Raw genomic sequence first — 16,175 nt, 5'->3', positions numbered from 1 at the left:
AATTTTCTTGATCTTTCAGAAGATTTTAACACTCATGTCGTTTAGAAGGGTCTATATGATACTAAAGTAAAAAACAACTCCAATCCCTTAGGCTCACCATAACACACGTCTCTTTCTTGCTCTCTCTGTAGGTCCATTGAGGGTTAGCTGGAGGCCTTTGTTCAACTCAATCACTCAGGAACTTGGACCTCCAGAGCAGCCTCTAATTTGGACACTGCTTGTTATCCTGGTAGAGGGAGACCTCTGGTGAACTTCATACAGGCAATTATAGACTATGCCCAGAATCAACACACATTCTGTTTGCTTATAACTCTTTAGCCAGAACTAACGCATGGCCACACCCACCCACCACAAGCCAGGAAGGAGAGCCATCTACAATGTGCCTGTAGACAGAGCTGGAAAATTCTGATGAGTTGGACACAATTCCTACTGTGAGGTTCACTGATCCCTTCCTGGTACTTACTCTCCCTTGGCATCTGTGAGACTCTTTTGATGCTTTTCCTGTCTCTAGCTGCTCTTTTTCAAAGCAAATGAGTCTTTGCTGACTCATTCCCCTCTACTGTTTGTCCTAGCAGTTCATCTCTTTCCCCATGCAATCTCATCTTTGCCACTCTTTACACTATCTGCTATACATTAATGGTATAAAATGTATATCAGGACTCTCCTCTGAGCGCTAAACCCAGATAACTAGCTCTCAAGCTCTTCCCTCTTCTTCATTTCTACTCATGCTGCTGCTGCTGCTCCTGCTGCTGCTTTGTCGCTTCAGTCATGTGTGACCCTGTACGACTCTATGAACTACACCCTGCCAGGCTCCTCTGTCCATGGGATTCTCCAAGTAAGAAAACTGGAGTGGTTTTCTGCCCTCCTCCAGAGTATCTTCCCCAACCAGGGATCAAAGCCGAGTCTTCTGCTTTGCTGGCAGACTCTTTACTGCTGATCCACCAGAGAAGTCCTTCTACCCATGCAATTCAATCAAAAAACAAAAAAACATGAACTTGTCCCTAAATGGTTTCCTTGCCTGTATTTCCCACCTCAGGAAGTGGCACCATGAGCAGTCCAATTTTGAAGGCCAACCTCCCCAAATCACCTACTTCATCCATTCCATATCTAATTCATCACTAGCCCTTGCCAGGCATATCTCCTAAATATAATTCATCCCATATCCCTCTTTCCCACTTCACTGTCATGACTCTCCTCCGAACAACCCACTTCCCTTGCCTCAAATACAACAGCAGCTTAAGTGGCCTCTTTTTTTTTTATCCATGTTTGATGCTCTTCAGTCAATTCTTTTTTATTAAAAATGAAAGAAAACACAATGGTTTTTCCAGAATGTAAATACAATGTTCCAGCCTTCAAATTAAATAGCTTTCCCTTCCTCTCAGTGTAAAGCTGAAATCCCCATTTGGCCAGGAAGGCCCTCCATGCTCTCTTGTGTCCCTTCTTATCTGCCCACTTTAATAATATTACTCTTAATGATTAGTCCTGTTCTGGAGGAGATTTCTTCTAATTTCTAGATTTTCCAAGATTTCTTCCATCAGAGTCTTCCACATTTCTTCCAACTGGAATACTCTCCTCTCTCTTTCCGTTTAGATCTGGGCTACTCAAAGGAAAGCCTTCATTTGAGTATCTATAGAAAATTTTACATTCCATGATAATTTTTGTAAATAATTCCTGTTCATTGTTCAGATAAGTTCCATGAGGCCAAGGCCTATGTTTTTGTTTCTTCACTTTTATTTCCCAGCTGCTAGCATGTTGTCTGGGTTATAGAAGAGGCTTGCTAAACATAGTTTGAATGTGTGAATTTCATATTCCTTTTTGATTTTAGGGGAAACAAAATTTGCATGCTTGTTTAAAGTTGCTCCAGAAAAGAAAGAGTGAGTTAGGTCCTTGTCACTAGGGACACTTACAAAGAAATATTTTTTTAAGTGTGATGAGGATTTTGCTATAATGTACTTGTTTATGAGATTATTGGTGATAACCTCATTACAAAAGAAGCACAGTTGCTCATCTTTTCCCAGTTAAATCTTATGGACATCCTCCTAACATGATACTTGGGGTAGAGACTACCTACACGTTCAGATGGCATTGATAAAAAAGAACAATTAACTGGAACATTGTTACAGTGATTTCCCCTATTTTCATTTCAGAAGAAATTTATAAATTTCCAAAGCTAGAGTTTAAAGTTCTGGATGCCATATTAAATAAATACAGGTCTACCGGTATCACTAAATTTCTGGGAAATTAAATTGGCCCCATCAAGTGATTAAGGCAATGTGTCACCTTAGAGTCCACACTGATAATTTTAGATAGCTATCCTAAGTAGTATCTCAAGAAGAAGCTCTCTCTCTTCCAACAACACAAGAGAAGACTCTACACATGGACGTCACCAGATGGTCAACACCGAAATCAGATTGATTATATTCTTTGCAGCCAAAGATGGAGAAGCTCTATACAGTCAACAAAAACAAGACCAGGAGCTGACTGTGGCTCAGATCATGAACTCCTTGTTACCAAATTCAGACGTAAATTGAAGAAAGTAGGGAAAACCACTAGACCATTCAGGTATGACCTCAATCAAATCCCTTATAATTATACAGTGGAAGTGAGAATAGATTTAAGGGACTAGATCTGATAGGTAGAGTGCCTGATGAACTATGGATGGAGTTTCGTGACACTGTACAGGAGACAGGGATCAAGACCATCCCCATGGAAAAGAAATGCAAAAAAGCAAAATGGCTGTCTGAGGAGGCCTTACAAATAGCTGTGAGAAGAAGAGAAGTGAAAAGCAAAGGAGAAAAGGAAAGATATAAGCATCTGAATGCAGAGTTCCAAAGAATAGCAAGGAGAAGAAAGCCTTCCTCAGCGATCAATGCAAAGAAATAGAGGAAAACAACAGAATGGGAAAGACTAGAGATGCCTTCAAGAAAATTAGAGATACCAAGGGAACATTTCATGCAAAGATGGGCTCAATAAAGGACAGAAATGGTATGGACCTAACAGAAGCAGAAGATATTAAGAAGAGGTGGCAGGAATACACAGAGAACTGTATAAAAAAGATCTTCACAACCCAGATAATCATGATGGTGTGATCACTCACCTAGAGCCAGACATCCTGGAATGTGAAGTCAAGTGGGCCTTAGAAACCATCACTACGAACAAAGCTAGTGGAGGTGATGGAATTCCAGTTGAGCTATTTCAGATCCTGAAAGATGATGCTGTGAAAGTGCTGCACTCAATATGCCAGCAAATTTGGAAAACTCAGCAGTGGCCACAGGACTGGAAAAGGTCAGTTTTCATTCCAATCCCAAAGAAAGGCAATGCCAAAGAATGCTCAAACTACCACACAATTGCAGTCATCTCACATGCTAGTAAAGTAGTGTTCAAAATTCTCCAAGCCAGGCTTCAGCAATATGTGAACCATGAACTTCCAGATGTTCAAGCTGGTTTTAGAAATGGCAGAGGAACCAGAGATCAAATTGCCAACATCCACTGGATCATGGAAAAAGCAAGAGAGTTCCAGAAAAACATTTGTTTCTGCTTTATTGACTATACCAAAGCCTTTGACTGTGTGGATCACAATCAACTGTGGAAAATTCTGAAAGAGATAGGAATACCAGACAACCTGACCTGCCTCCAGAGAAACCTATATGCAGGTCAGGAAGCAACAGTTAGAACTGGACATGGAACAATAGACTGGTTCCAAATAGGAAAAGGAGTACATCAAGGCTGTATATTGTCACCCTGCTTATTTAACTTATATGCAGAGTACATCATGAGAAACGCTGGGCTGGAAGAAACACAAGCTGGAATCAAGATTGCCAGGAGAAATATCAATAACCTCAGATATGCAGATGACACCACCCTTATGGCAGAAAGTGAAGAGGAACTCAAAAGCCTGTTGATGAGAGTGAAAGAGGAGAGTGAAAAAGTTGGCTTAAAGCTCAGGATTCAGAAAACGAAGATCATGGCATCTGGTCCCATCACTTCATGGGAAATAGATGGGGAAACAGTGGAAACAGTGTCAGACTTTATTTTTTTGGGCTTCAAAATCACTGCAGATGGTGACTGAGGCCATGATATTAAAAGACGCTTACTCCTTGGAAGGAAAGTTATGACCAACCTAGATAGCATATTCAAAAGCAGAGACATACTTGCCAACAAAGGTCCGTCTAGTCAAGGCTATGGTTTTTCCTGTGGTCATGTATGGATGTGAGAGTTGGACTGTGAAGAAAGCTGAGTGCCGAAGAATTGATGCTTTTGAACTGTGGTGTTGGAGAAGACTCTTGAGAGTCCCTTGGACTGCAAGGAGATCCGACCAGTCCATTCTGAAGGAGATCAGCCCTGGGATTTCTTTGGAAGGAATGATGCTAAAGCTGAAACTCCAGTACTTTGGCCACCTCATGTGAAGAGTTGACTCATTGGAAAAGACTCTGATGCTGGGAGGGATTGGGGGCAGGAGGAGAAGGGGACGACAGAGGATGAGATGGCTGGATGGCGTCACTGACTCGATGGACGTGAGTCTGAGGGAACTCCAGGAGTTGGTGATTACAGGGAGGCCTGGCGTGCTGCGATTCATGGGGTCGCAAAGAGTCGGACACGACTGAGCGACTGAACTGAACTGAACTGATCCTAAGTACTAATGCTGTCAATAAGCAGGAAAACCTTTGTCTCAATTTGGACAAATACTATTGCTCTTAAGTTACTTAGGTTCCTCTGGTGCAATTTTAAATGCTGTTCAATAAACAGGTTTCTTCTCACCTAAAGGTCATAATTTGCATTTGAAATATAGTAATGAATTTCTCAATAATGGACTAGGCACCAGAAATTTTACATTCTTAAGATTGAAATCTGTGTTTAAAGTCCATGTGTAATCAAGAGACATTTAAAATGGGCATGATTTAAAAAATATCAATCAGTATATGTAAGAAAGACAAATACCAAATATGTTTGAGACTAAGATCAGAGGGCTATTATTTACATTAGTTACTGGGCACATTGAAAGTATTCAGAACTTACGTTAACATGTAGAGCATTACTTTCTTAGAGATACCTAATTAGTGAATTTTGGTGCTACTGTAAGAAAATTATCTGCTTCTATTTTCTATACCTATAAAACAGATGCTATCTAAATTTATAAGATAGATTTGTTCCTAGTCTATTTATCTTTGCAGAGAATAACAGTTTACTAATTATTTAGGAAAGGCCTGCTGAACAAGATTTTAATGAAAGTTATTAGAAAGACATGAGGGTAAAAGACATTCTTACCATTGAAGAGTTATTTAGAAATTTTCAAGTTCAAGACTAGTTTTATTTTGAAAATTCATACAACATTATTTATTCATACAACACACAACAATGTATCAGGCACTGCAACAAAGTGAGAATCGAAGGATTTAAATAAATCTTAGTGGATGAACCAGAATGGACCCTGGGTCTCTGAGCTGTTTATTCAGTGTTATTTTCACTTTACCAAGATGACATTTCAGAAAATCTTTTTTCTGGAATCACCAATGTTTCAACACTCTGGAAACCATAATTATTGCATATTTTAAAATAATATTTTGTGTAAGTGGTTGAAAGTAACTATTTCATAAAAGGGAAAAAAGTATTTGAGGATTGAAACATTTTAGGGAAATGCTTTAGGATTCCAAAGAAGAAATTAAACAGAGAAAAGTCCCTTTCATATTCACCGATGAGGAGCTGAAAGTAAAAGTTCGAAAATATGAGAAAAGCCTTGGGACTCATTTGGGTACATTTGCCTGTATTTCCAAAAGGTAAACCACATAACTCAAAAGAATGTTTTTGGCCAGTTTAATAGCCTTAGGAGAATAATTTGTGGTGACACCATACAACTTCCTTTTATATTCATGCTCCTAATATTGATTTACCTATTGGTCTCTCTCCTGACCGACTTTTCCAATATCTCTGAGAATGTCAGCAGTCAACTTTATCTGTAGAGTAACAATATATTTTAGGTTTAGATTTGTATTCCCAACTACTCCTAGGGACTTTACCTAGATGTTTATTGGGAAATGTAGAAACATTATTAAAAAATTAACTTTTTCCTCAAAAATGTGCCCTCCTTTCTGTCTTCTGTTCTGGTAAATGCTATCATTACTCATTCTGCTGTGTGGCTACCACCCAAGCATCAACAATAACATCTTTTTTTTCTCACTCTACACGCAAAGTTTTTCAAATCCTCTTGATTTCATCCCCAAAATAAATCTAGCATTTGTCCTTTGTTTTCCTGTGCTTAGTTGCTCAGTTGTGTCCAACTCTTTGCAACCTCATGGACTATATAGCCTGCCAGGCTCCTCTATCCACGGAATTATCCAAGCAAGAATACTGGAGAGAGTTGCCATGCCCTCCTGTAGGGGATCTTCCCAACCCAGGGATCAAACCCTGGTCTCCCACATTGCAGGTGGATTCTTTACCATCTGAGCCACCAGGGAAGCCTTTGTTTTCCAGTCCCTCTCTTTCTCAGATTAGGTTTTTATGGCCACATGTGGACTGTTGCAATTACTCGCCTAGCCAGCTACCTGCCTCCGACATACTACGATCTGATTATACCACCTCCCTACTCAAAACCTTTGGAAGCTCCCTTCATCCTTGGTATAATGCCAAAGTTCCTTCTTAGCATAGCATCCGGGGACCTTCACAATCTGAATCAGCACATACTTCCGTCTCTTCTATACTACCCGCTCCATGCACTCTCCACTCCAGTCACATGGGACCCTTTATTCTTTGCATACAAGTTTGCATTTGTCCATATAACTTTGCTGTCTCTTAATTTGTTCTTTCTGCCTTCCTTACCCATCTTTATTTTTTTAATTTATTTTTTAATTGAAGGATAATTGCTTTACAGAATTTTGTTGTTTCCTGTCAAACTTCAACATGAATCAGCCATAGCTATACATATATCCCCATCTTACCCATCTTTAAAATCCTTCAAAAACTCTATTTGTCCTTCAAAAAAAATCTCCTCAGGGAAGCCTGCCCGACATTTCCTTCCTTTTTTTAAGGAATATGCTCCTGGTTCTTCTGTGTTTCCATGGCAATAAAAAGCATTACTACATTGTTTTAAAGTTGCTGTTAAAATATTTATGTTTATTAAGCTTATTTATCAGCTTACTATGGACAAATGGTTTTATTGCTTTTAGTCGCTAGATCCCTATAAAACAGTACCTAAGGCAATGCTTACCTACTAACATTTTATTGGAGAATAGAATCCCAGGAAAGCAAGAGTGGAAAAGAAAGTGAAGTGATGTAAGAAAAGAGTGAAGCAAATGTTAGATGATTGCTGCTGAACTGACCACTTGGAATCACAGTATCTCAGATCAGGCTATCTAGAAAAGAAAGGTAAGTAGCTTATCCATTTATTCTTCCTTTCCCTCTTTGACTAGTCAAGTGTCACCCCACAGGGAATTACCTCTCATAGCTCCAAAATGTGTTGTCCAGTCCTTTGGGCAGCCACCAGACAAGGCTGTGCCTCTGTAGGACCAGTAACCCTGGATGTAGGTACTGGAGATGAGCTATAATAGTTCCCTTCAGTTCAGGTCTTGTGTCATCTCAAGAGGGCAGCAATAACTCATGTTGGTCAGAAATGAGGTGATGCCTATAATGGCTTTGATGACTCTAGTAAAGATGTAAGCCATAAAAAGACAGATGATGCCAAGCAAAGTTAAGTGGTGGGGACACAAAAACTGGGTCCATTGTAATTCTCCCTGGTGCATAGCATGGTTAATGTGTTTCGTATATGGGGCATAGCTTGGCCATTATCTTCATCGTTATCAAATGTAACATGAGGCAAAGCCAGCTTTCTTACATCTCACTTGGGAGAGTACAACTGCAAGGCAGTTACATGTATTGGATACCACTAAGGCTAAGTGCAACATGAAGCCCTTCACCTTCTTCATACAAATCTACTATTTTGATCCTCCCAATATCCTATAAGACAGGTATTTCTTACATTCATTTTATAGGTGAAGAAACTGAGCCAGTGAATTTCTCACCCAAGCTCACACGACTCCTAAGTTACAGACTCAAGATTCTGTCCTAGGTAGCCTAACTCCAGAGTCTGAGCTTTCCTAAATGTGCTACATGGCTTCCCCAAATATCTGCTAATCAGTGTGCAAGTCTGTTCTGAATAAGAAAGGCAGAACTCAAGTGGAAGATGAGCATAGCTTGCATCATTGTTTATTTCAAAAATGCACAATTACCCCCCGCAACCTCCTTCATAATACCTGCAACAATGCAGAGCTTCACAATCACCCTCAGATCCAAGGTGGTGCCTATGCGCTGTGACATTTACAGTCACAAGAGTTCACCACTACAGGGTTCAACTATTCTCCACTCTCAGATTAAGAGGGGACAAACAACAGATGAAAACTACTTCATAAATCAAAACTGTTGCAATAGCTGTGGGCTGACTTGCTGTTGAAGTCAAAATTGGCTGTTTACCTCTTCCTGAGATGGAGGGTGGAATGTACTATACTTGTGGGTTAGTTTGTCTCATAATTTCTGTAGTGATCAAGTATTGCCTGACTGCCTTTCTCCTCACAGGGAAGCCTCTGTGATGCCCTCATCTAAGCCCCTAACCTATCTTCAGGGGAGGAACATATTATGCTTCTCTCTAAGTATTTACTCATCCAAGGAATCTGTTTGCTGTCACATTTTAGGGGTAGCATCTTTAATCTCAAAAACACTGTCAAGAAGAAGCCATGTGGTGTATCTGAAACCTGATGATAGCTTTGTTTGATTTATAGAATGTACCTCTCTGAGGAGACTAAATTAATTCCAATTTCTACCCCTTAAATTATATAGTAAAAAATATGCCACATGACTGAGTCCTAGTCTTGCCTTTTCCAATAGTACAAATGTTTTGGTGTATGTAAGAAGCACAAAGTACTGTGGATATAGTCAGAAAAAAAAAAATATATATATATATATAATTGCTTGTTTATGAGACAGAACAAGATAGTAAAAGGCTAGAAACAAATCCCAGTCACTAAATGACTCCATAAATTAAAAACCTATTGCATTCCTGGCTTTCCTTGAAAGACAGCCACAGAATGATCTATTAAGGAAGCACAGAATTTTCATAAAATTCTTAATGTTTAAGCCACATGTGTGGTTTATGTGTCCTATATGTCCTTCCAGCCTACTGGTTGAATGTTGAATCAGATATGTGTGATTTGGAATCCAAACTTCAACTCTGATGGTAGCTGAGAGCAAATGCACAATCTCTCTGAGCCTTGTCTGACCCATCTGTAAAATGGAGGTAATAAAATTCCCTACTTTATAAGACCTTTGTGAAGGTTAAATGACTAACTGTAAAGCGCTTAGCATGTCTGACTCAAAGCTATCTGACAATTTGTCATACATGTAAATATCAAGGATTCCTTGAAAATACACTTTGATTTTTATGTATGCTATCTCAGTATTTTTCCTCTTTCAATAATATTTAAAATCTTAATGACATGGAACTGAATGTCAACTAAATGAATATGAATCTGAATAAATAATTTTTAAAGAAAACATTAGCATCTTATTGAAGATAAAAAATTTTTAAATCAACACAGAAATGGTTGTTGAATTTCAGAAAATTCAAGGGATCTCTGAACTAGAAGGCTGTGAGTCTTCATCCCTAGAAAGTCCTAAAGATTTGATGGGAAATAAAAAGAGAAAGAAGAGCCCACTAAGAAGAAAAAAAAAAAAAAAGGAACTCACAGAGTTTTTGAAAAGAATTAGAAATGAGTGGCATGGGGATTTGAAAAGATGAGAGATTTTCAAAAGAAAGTTTCCTTCATCCATTTAGATATTCATTTAGTGTGTAAGAGATGCAATAAAAAGGTGATAAAACATGTCTCTGCTGTTAAGTGAATCTCAATACCATAACAGCATTATTATAGTAGAAATTCAAGCAAGGAAAGAGAGTATGAGGAGAGAGCACCTCCATCTGCTTGGCAAGGAGATAGCAGTCAAAGCAGCCTCAACACAGGAGGCAGGTAACAGACTGTTAGTGGCTGCTTCTCTTTTCATCCCCAGCTCCACATAGCACCACCAGGGGATTCTCACCCACTTGTATGAACACACAGCCTATAGGAGCAAGCTTTGTCCACACCCTTCAAATAAATATTCTCCTGTTCATCCTTCACACCAAGTACACATACCAGCAGCAGCAAAATGCAATTCATGAGACAGCTCAAGAATGCATGAAACTTTCCTTTTTGTATAAGACTTAGAAGCAGGATCAGGGGTCAACTGGACAGTGAATTCCAGAGTCCTTGGTTCCTGGATAAGGGGGTGTCATGGGTTTTACCTGGTCCATCCCTATGGCCTTGGAGATTCTATGGCCAGTAGGATGAAGCCTGGCTGGAAGAGGACCAGAACAAGGTGTTGAGAGCAGAGGACACTTCTACCTGAGTCTAAAGGCAGGACGGGTTGCAAGAGGAACTCCAGAATTTGTATCTTGTCAGCTTGGAACCCTACAGAAATAAAATTAAGAAGGCTTCCTCCCCATCCACTCATTGTGGACAAAAATCACCTTAGCCAGGAGGAATGTGGTTGACTATTTAACTTAATCTGGTTACATGCTGCACCCTGCAGGAGGGGTGGTGAACCCCACAGTCTGAGGAGGGAGAAGTGGAGGATGCTCCGTGAGATAAGGTGAAAGGATGGTGAGGAGCAATGATTCTTACATGTATACTACAGATCAACACGAAGTCAGGTTCCAGGGAGTTATGGAGTGGAAAGCAAGAAGGAATCGGAATACATGAAGCAGCACATGGAAGTCTGGCCATGACAGAGATGAAAAATATAACAAAGATCTGCTGATCGCTTTTCCAGACAGGGAAAACCTGTGCATGTTTGAATGCAGAAGAGAGCTTCCAACTTTAATGTATATATAAGGCTTGCTGTTAAAAATGCAGGTTCTGATTCAACAGGTCTGGGGGTGAGGTTTGAAATTCTGCATTTCAAACAAGCTCCCAGGTGATGCTGCAGGTTTGTGGACTTCACCTTGAGAAGCAAAAATACAGAGAATTAGGTGTCAGGAAAAGAATGAGGTCAAAGGTGTGGGAAAAAAGTAAAGATGAAAACTAGAGAGTCCCAGGCAGTGCCCTTCTTTGGCCCCCTATATTAGGCCATTTCTCAGCAGAGAGGCTCTAGGCAGTATTATGCAGTAACCTGGGACAATCCAATGATCTTTGAAGAATACTTGAAGAATATTCTGACCAGAAGCTCATCTAGTGTAAGAATGAAGCAGGAAGGTCGAGTCTGTTACCTTCTTGTTCTTCCTACGCCTGTGTTCTGTAAAAACATGGCTTTTGCCTGTGAGAGAGTCTGCACGCGCATGTGGGCATGTGTGTGTACACCGTGTGTACGTGCTGGATTCTTTTGACAAACTAGCCGCTGACCACAGAGTTTCAGTCACATTGTTAGTGGTTCCTTCCTGACTTATAATTTTTAATCAGTCATATACATAATGAAACTGAGTGAATTAGGGCTTCGTAATGTATTCTTTCTGTAACTCAGAGATCTGAGAAACATATAAATTTGCCAAGTAATGAGGTGTCAGTACCTTGGGGTGACAATACTAAAAAGTACCTCATTAAAATAAGGAAGTAATCATTAGTGAAATTGTATTTCTTCAGCTTTTGACCTCAAACAAATATTGTCATTTTTTCCATAGATACTGACCTCAGCAATGACTAAACATCAAGTGGGGTACTGTCATGACAAATAATTTCAATAAAGCCTTTTAATTCATGTTTTAAAATGCTTTTTTATAATAAATCTACCATTGTCATTGTCTCAATTTACTGCTGGGGGAAAAAAAACATATTTTCGCAAGTATAGAATTTATATCCTAAGATTTTACCTTGAAATATCATTCCATGGAGAGTTATTAATTCTCTGGAAATATAATTTGTCCCTTAGTATCTTGAAGACCTGCTAAAATTTGAGTAGAATTTTTCCTCTGGCCTCCTCATGGCTCTTTAGTCCATTTAATGCTCATCTCACTGTCTTGGAAATAGGAAAGTATAACAGAAATCAGAAGAATCAGTCTCTGAAAAAATGGTTTGCTTGGCTCTGCAAGGAACAAGTTTTTTAAAAAAATCTATATTAAGTCACTAAATCCCCCTCCTCCAATTTATCCCACTTCCCATATTAAGTCTTTCATTTCCTTTGTCTGGACTTCTTTCTGACTGACTTTTTCCATGATTGTCTCCACCTCAAATTTCCCTTCCAATTTATGTCACCTCTTTGCAGAGGTTTTCTTAATCTCCCTTCCACAAAGTGGGACATTCTGTCATTCTTTCTCACAACACCCTGTTTAATCCCTTCATAGCAGTAAACATAATTTGTCTGTATTTGTTTACTTGATTATCTTCTGTCTCTTTTTTTAGAATGCCTAATGCTTAAGCTCAGGTATACATTCTTCCTTGTTTTGGGTTATAAGTCAGAACCAAGCATTATACTGCATACAGTTTATTCTCATAATTAAATGATTATAGGAAAAAAGAAGGAACAATCCATATGTTCTTTTAAAGCAGGGAGTCTCTCTTTAGTTTCCACAAATCTCAACCTCATAGTTCCACACTTGACATAGAATACGTGCTCCACAAATACTAGTTAAGTGAACACTGGTGCTCAGAGAAGTGTCTGCAAATGTGAATAATTTCACTCTTAGCAACCATAGGAGACAGAAGAAGAAGCAGGGACCAGAAAGTCATGCTATTCAGCCTGTGTAGCCACCAACCACAAGTACCCTTTTGATTTTGGTTGATATTTGCAAGGCTTTTCCCTGGTCTTTCCAAACACACCTTACAAATGCCTCACCAAGAGTACTTGGCTAAAAAACTCCTACAGTGAAAAAATTATCTAATTTTCTCCAAGGTTTCTGTTTGTATCAACATGCACTATTATGTTCAACAACTTCCCTGTTGTGCTTATGGGGATCACCCTCAGGAAGAGTAGACAGATACTTAGAAAAACCATGATCTTTCGCCACATGGATTACTTTCCTTCTGATTGTGACCAATGGCTACCTCAGACATATTGTGCCTCAGGCCATGTAATTCATCTTTTTTCCACTTTTCACTTAGAACCTGATCCATGTGTTTATTTATCAGAAAAAAAGACTCACAGAGAAGCTTTGTGTTTAAGAGTTGAGGATGTAAGTCCAATTGCTGGGGTCCCTGTCTGACTCTAACAACATGTGTGACCTTGAGGAAGATGTTCAACCTCTGTGGACTCCTACCCATAACATGAACTTAATAATGTTTAATTAATTGGGTGTTTCTTTTCAATAATGAAATAATTCATGTAAAGTGCTTTGTATATGTAGGGATTCCCTTGTGGCTCAGACGGTAAAGCGTCTGTCCGCTATGCGGGAGACTCGGACTTGATCCCCAGGTCAGGAAGATCCCCTGGAGAAGGAAATGGCAACCCACTACAGTACTCTTGCCTAGAAAATTCCATGGATGGAGGAGCTTTGTATATATACTGTACCAGGAAGTTATTAGTGACTAATACTTTCTAGTGCCTGGAATATAGTAAGGGTAAGATTTGAGCTGGATATTAGCTATTATCTTTATCAACCTGATACCTGTTTTTCAACTATAGAGGAAACCTCTCAGATAAATTTGCAAAAAGTAGAGAGGGGAAACAAATTTGCCACTTGCCTCATGACCATTCAAGAGCTATAAATGCCATCATTACTCTTGCCTTATAAAATAGGATAACATAGAGTCTAAGGCCTTTCTTTGCAACAATACATTGGAATTTTCCAGGAACGGGAAAAACTTTTTCATAGAAGTACTGAGGACAACCCAGTGTGTTTTCTGTTTTGTGAGTCATTCTATTGTATTTTTACTCTCTCTTTTGTTCGTGCAAATTTTACATCTCATTCATAAATGTGTTAACACTGTTAGATGACAATTTCATTGAAATAAAGTGGAGTAATAGACAATGACAACACAATAAAAAGAAATGAATCTGAATATAAAGTAGCATTTAAACAATTTGTCAGAAAAGTCATTGTTGTAGGAATCTTTCTAATGCACAGTTTGGGCGTATGTGTATATTTTCATGAATGTGTGATATAATAAAGTCCAAAGCCAAGATGGATAAAAGCATACTTTCTGTTAATATCCCCCCTGCAAATGTCTCAGTTCCATCTTCACTTGAAAAAATAATACAGCCTCACAACGCATTCATGAAGTTATATCCAAAATTCTCCATCTTTGTACCCTGATTTGAATATCTATTATTGTATAATAGATCTATCAGTTTATTTATTGCCTATCTCCCTCACTAGAATTTCAGTCCTGAGAAGGCATGGGATTTGTCTATTTCATTCATAGCTATATCTCCAGCACATAGTAATTGCTCAATTAATATTTGTGGACAGAATTAATATCTCTTAAAATCTGTAAAGTATTGAAGCAGTATGTTTATATATATACCACAGACTCTAGACAAATCACTGGTTGAACTCAGTATAAGCAACAGTGGTGTGTGGTATAAATATTAGCCTGGAAATCTAGATTTTTAGACTTGTTTCTGCCACCAAATGTGAGAATTCAGGCTTTCATATTTGCCAAATGACATAGATGATAAGGGAAACCTCTTCTCTGCTGTGCTTGGTTCAATTCACCAACAAGTATATCTTGTTAATGCCTATTAACAGACTCAAATAGTTTATATTGAGGAGTTGGATTACGGCAGCATGGGAAGACAATGGATAGCAGGGGAGACAGTCAGTGTTTTAGACAAGTCTTTACATTAAGGAAGTTACTGGTGACTAGGAGAGAGAACAGGAGGAGTACTGAGGTAATTTTATATGATCCAGGGAGATATAAAGGAAGTCAGAGTAAGAAACACAGTTTTTACAATTTTTATTCAGTATTCCACTGTTGAAATGCCAAATACAATGTATTTCAGTCTTTAAAATAAAATTATAATATAAAGTTCCCAATTCAGTTAAAAAATACTAGAATTGACATTATTTCCAAATCTTAACATATTCTATATTCTGCTCTAGAACTGACTTCCCTTACAGCAATCTCTCACTTAGACGGTAAATCTCTTTCCAATATATATAAACTGAATTACAGTGTACTTTATCAGCACCAAAGAATATGAGACTTCTGAAAGCTGTAGTAACCACATAACATACAATAATTTAAAAGAACAAAAAATCAGGAGAATAAATTTGCATCAGGGTCAATTAAGGTAGAAAAAGTGATTATTCATTCTATACTCCCTTCTATACAATAACAAGAGCACAAGTTTGTTATAATTATGTCCAAACTAATTTTTTAAATTTATTTTTTTTAATTGAAGGATAATTGCTTTACAGAATTTTGTTGTTTTCTGTCAAACATCAACATGAATCAGACATAGATGTACAGTACGTCCCCTCCCTCTTGAACCTACCTCCCATCTTTCTCCCCATCCCACCCCTATAAGTTGATACAGAGCCCCTGTATGAGTTCCCTGAGACATACAGCAAATTCCCATTGGCTATCTATTTTAAATATGGTAATATAAGGTCCCATGTTACTCTCTCCATATATCTTACCGTCTCCTCCCCTCTCCCCAGGTCCATAAATCTGTTCTCTATGTCTGTTTCTCCATTGCTGCCTTGCAAATAAATTCATCAGTACCATCTTTCTAGATACCATATATATGTTAGTATACAATATTTATCTTCCTCTTTTAACTTACTTCACTCTGCATAATAGGCTCTAGGTTTATCCATCTCATTGAGTTCAATTCAATTCAGTTGCTCAGTCATGTCTGACTCTTTGCGACCCCAAGGACTGCAGCATGCTGGGCATCCCCGTCCATCGCCAACTCCCAGAGTTTACTCAAACTCATGTCCATTGAGTCAGTGATGCCATAAAACTATCTCATCCTCTGTCGTCCCCTTCTCCTCCTGTCTTCAATCTTTCCCAAGATCAGGGTCTTTTCCAATGAGTCAGTTCTTTGCATCAGGTGGCCAAAGTATTGGAGTTTCAGCTTCAGCATCAGTCTTTCCAATGAATATTCAGGACTGACTTTCCTTTAGGATGGACAGGTTGGATCTCCTTGCAGTTCAAGGGACTCAAGGGTCTTCTCCAACACCACAGGTCAAAAGCATAAATTCTTTGGTGCTCAGCTTTCTT

Source organism: Bos grunniens, chromosome 4 (genome assembly GCF_055505025.1).
Source record: "Bos grunniens cultivar Pamir isolate PY7600 chromosome 4, Bosgru_T2T1.0, whole genome shotgun sequence".
In the NCBI taxonomy this organism is placed as follows: Eukaryota; Metazoa; Chordata; class Mammalia; order Artiodactyla; family Bovidae; genus Bos; species Bos grunniens.
Note: the sequence above shows the minus strand (reverse complement) of the source record.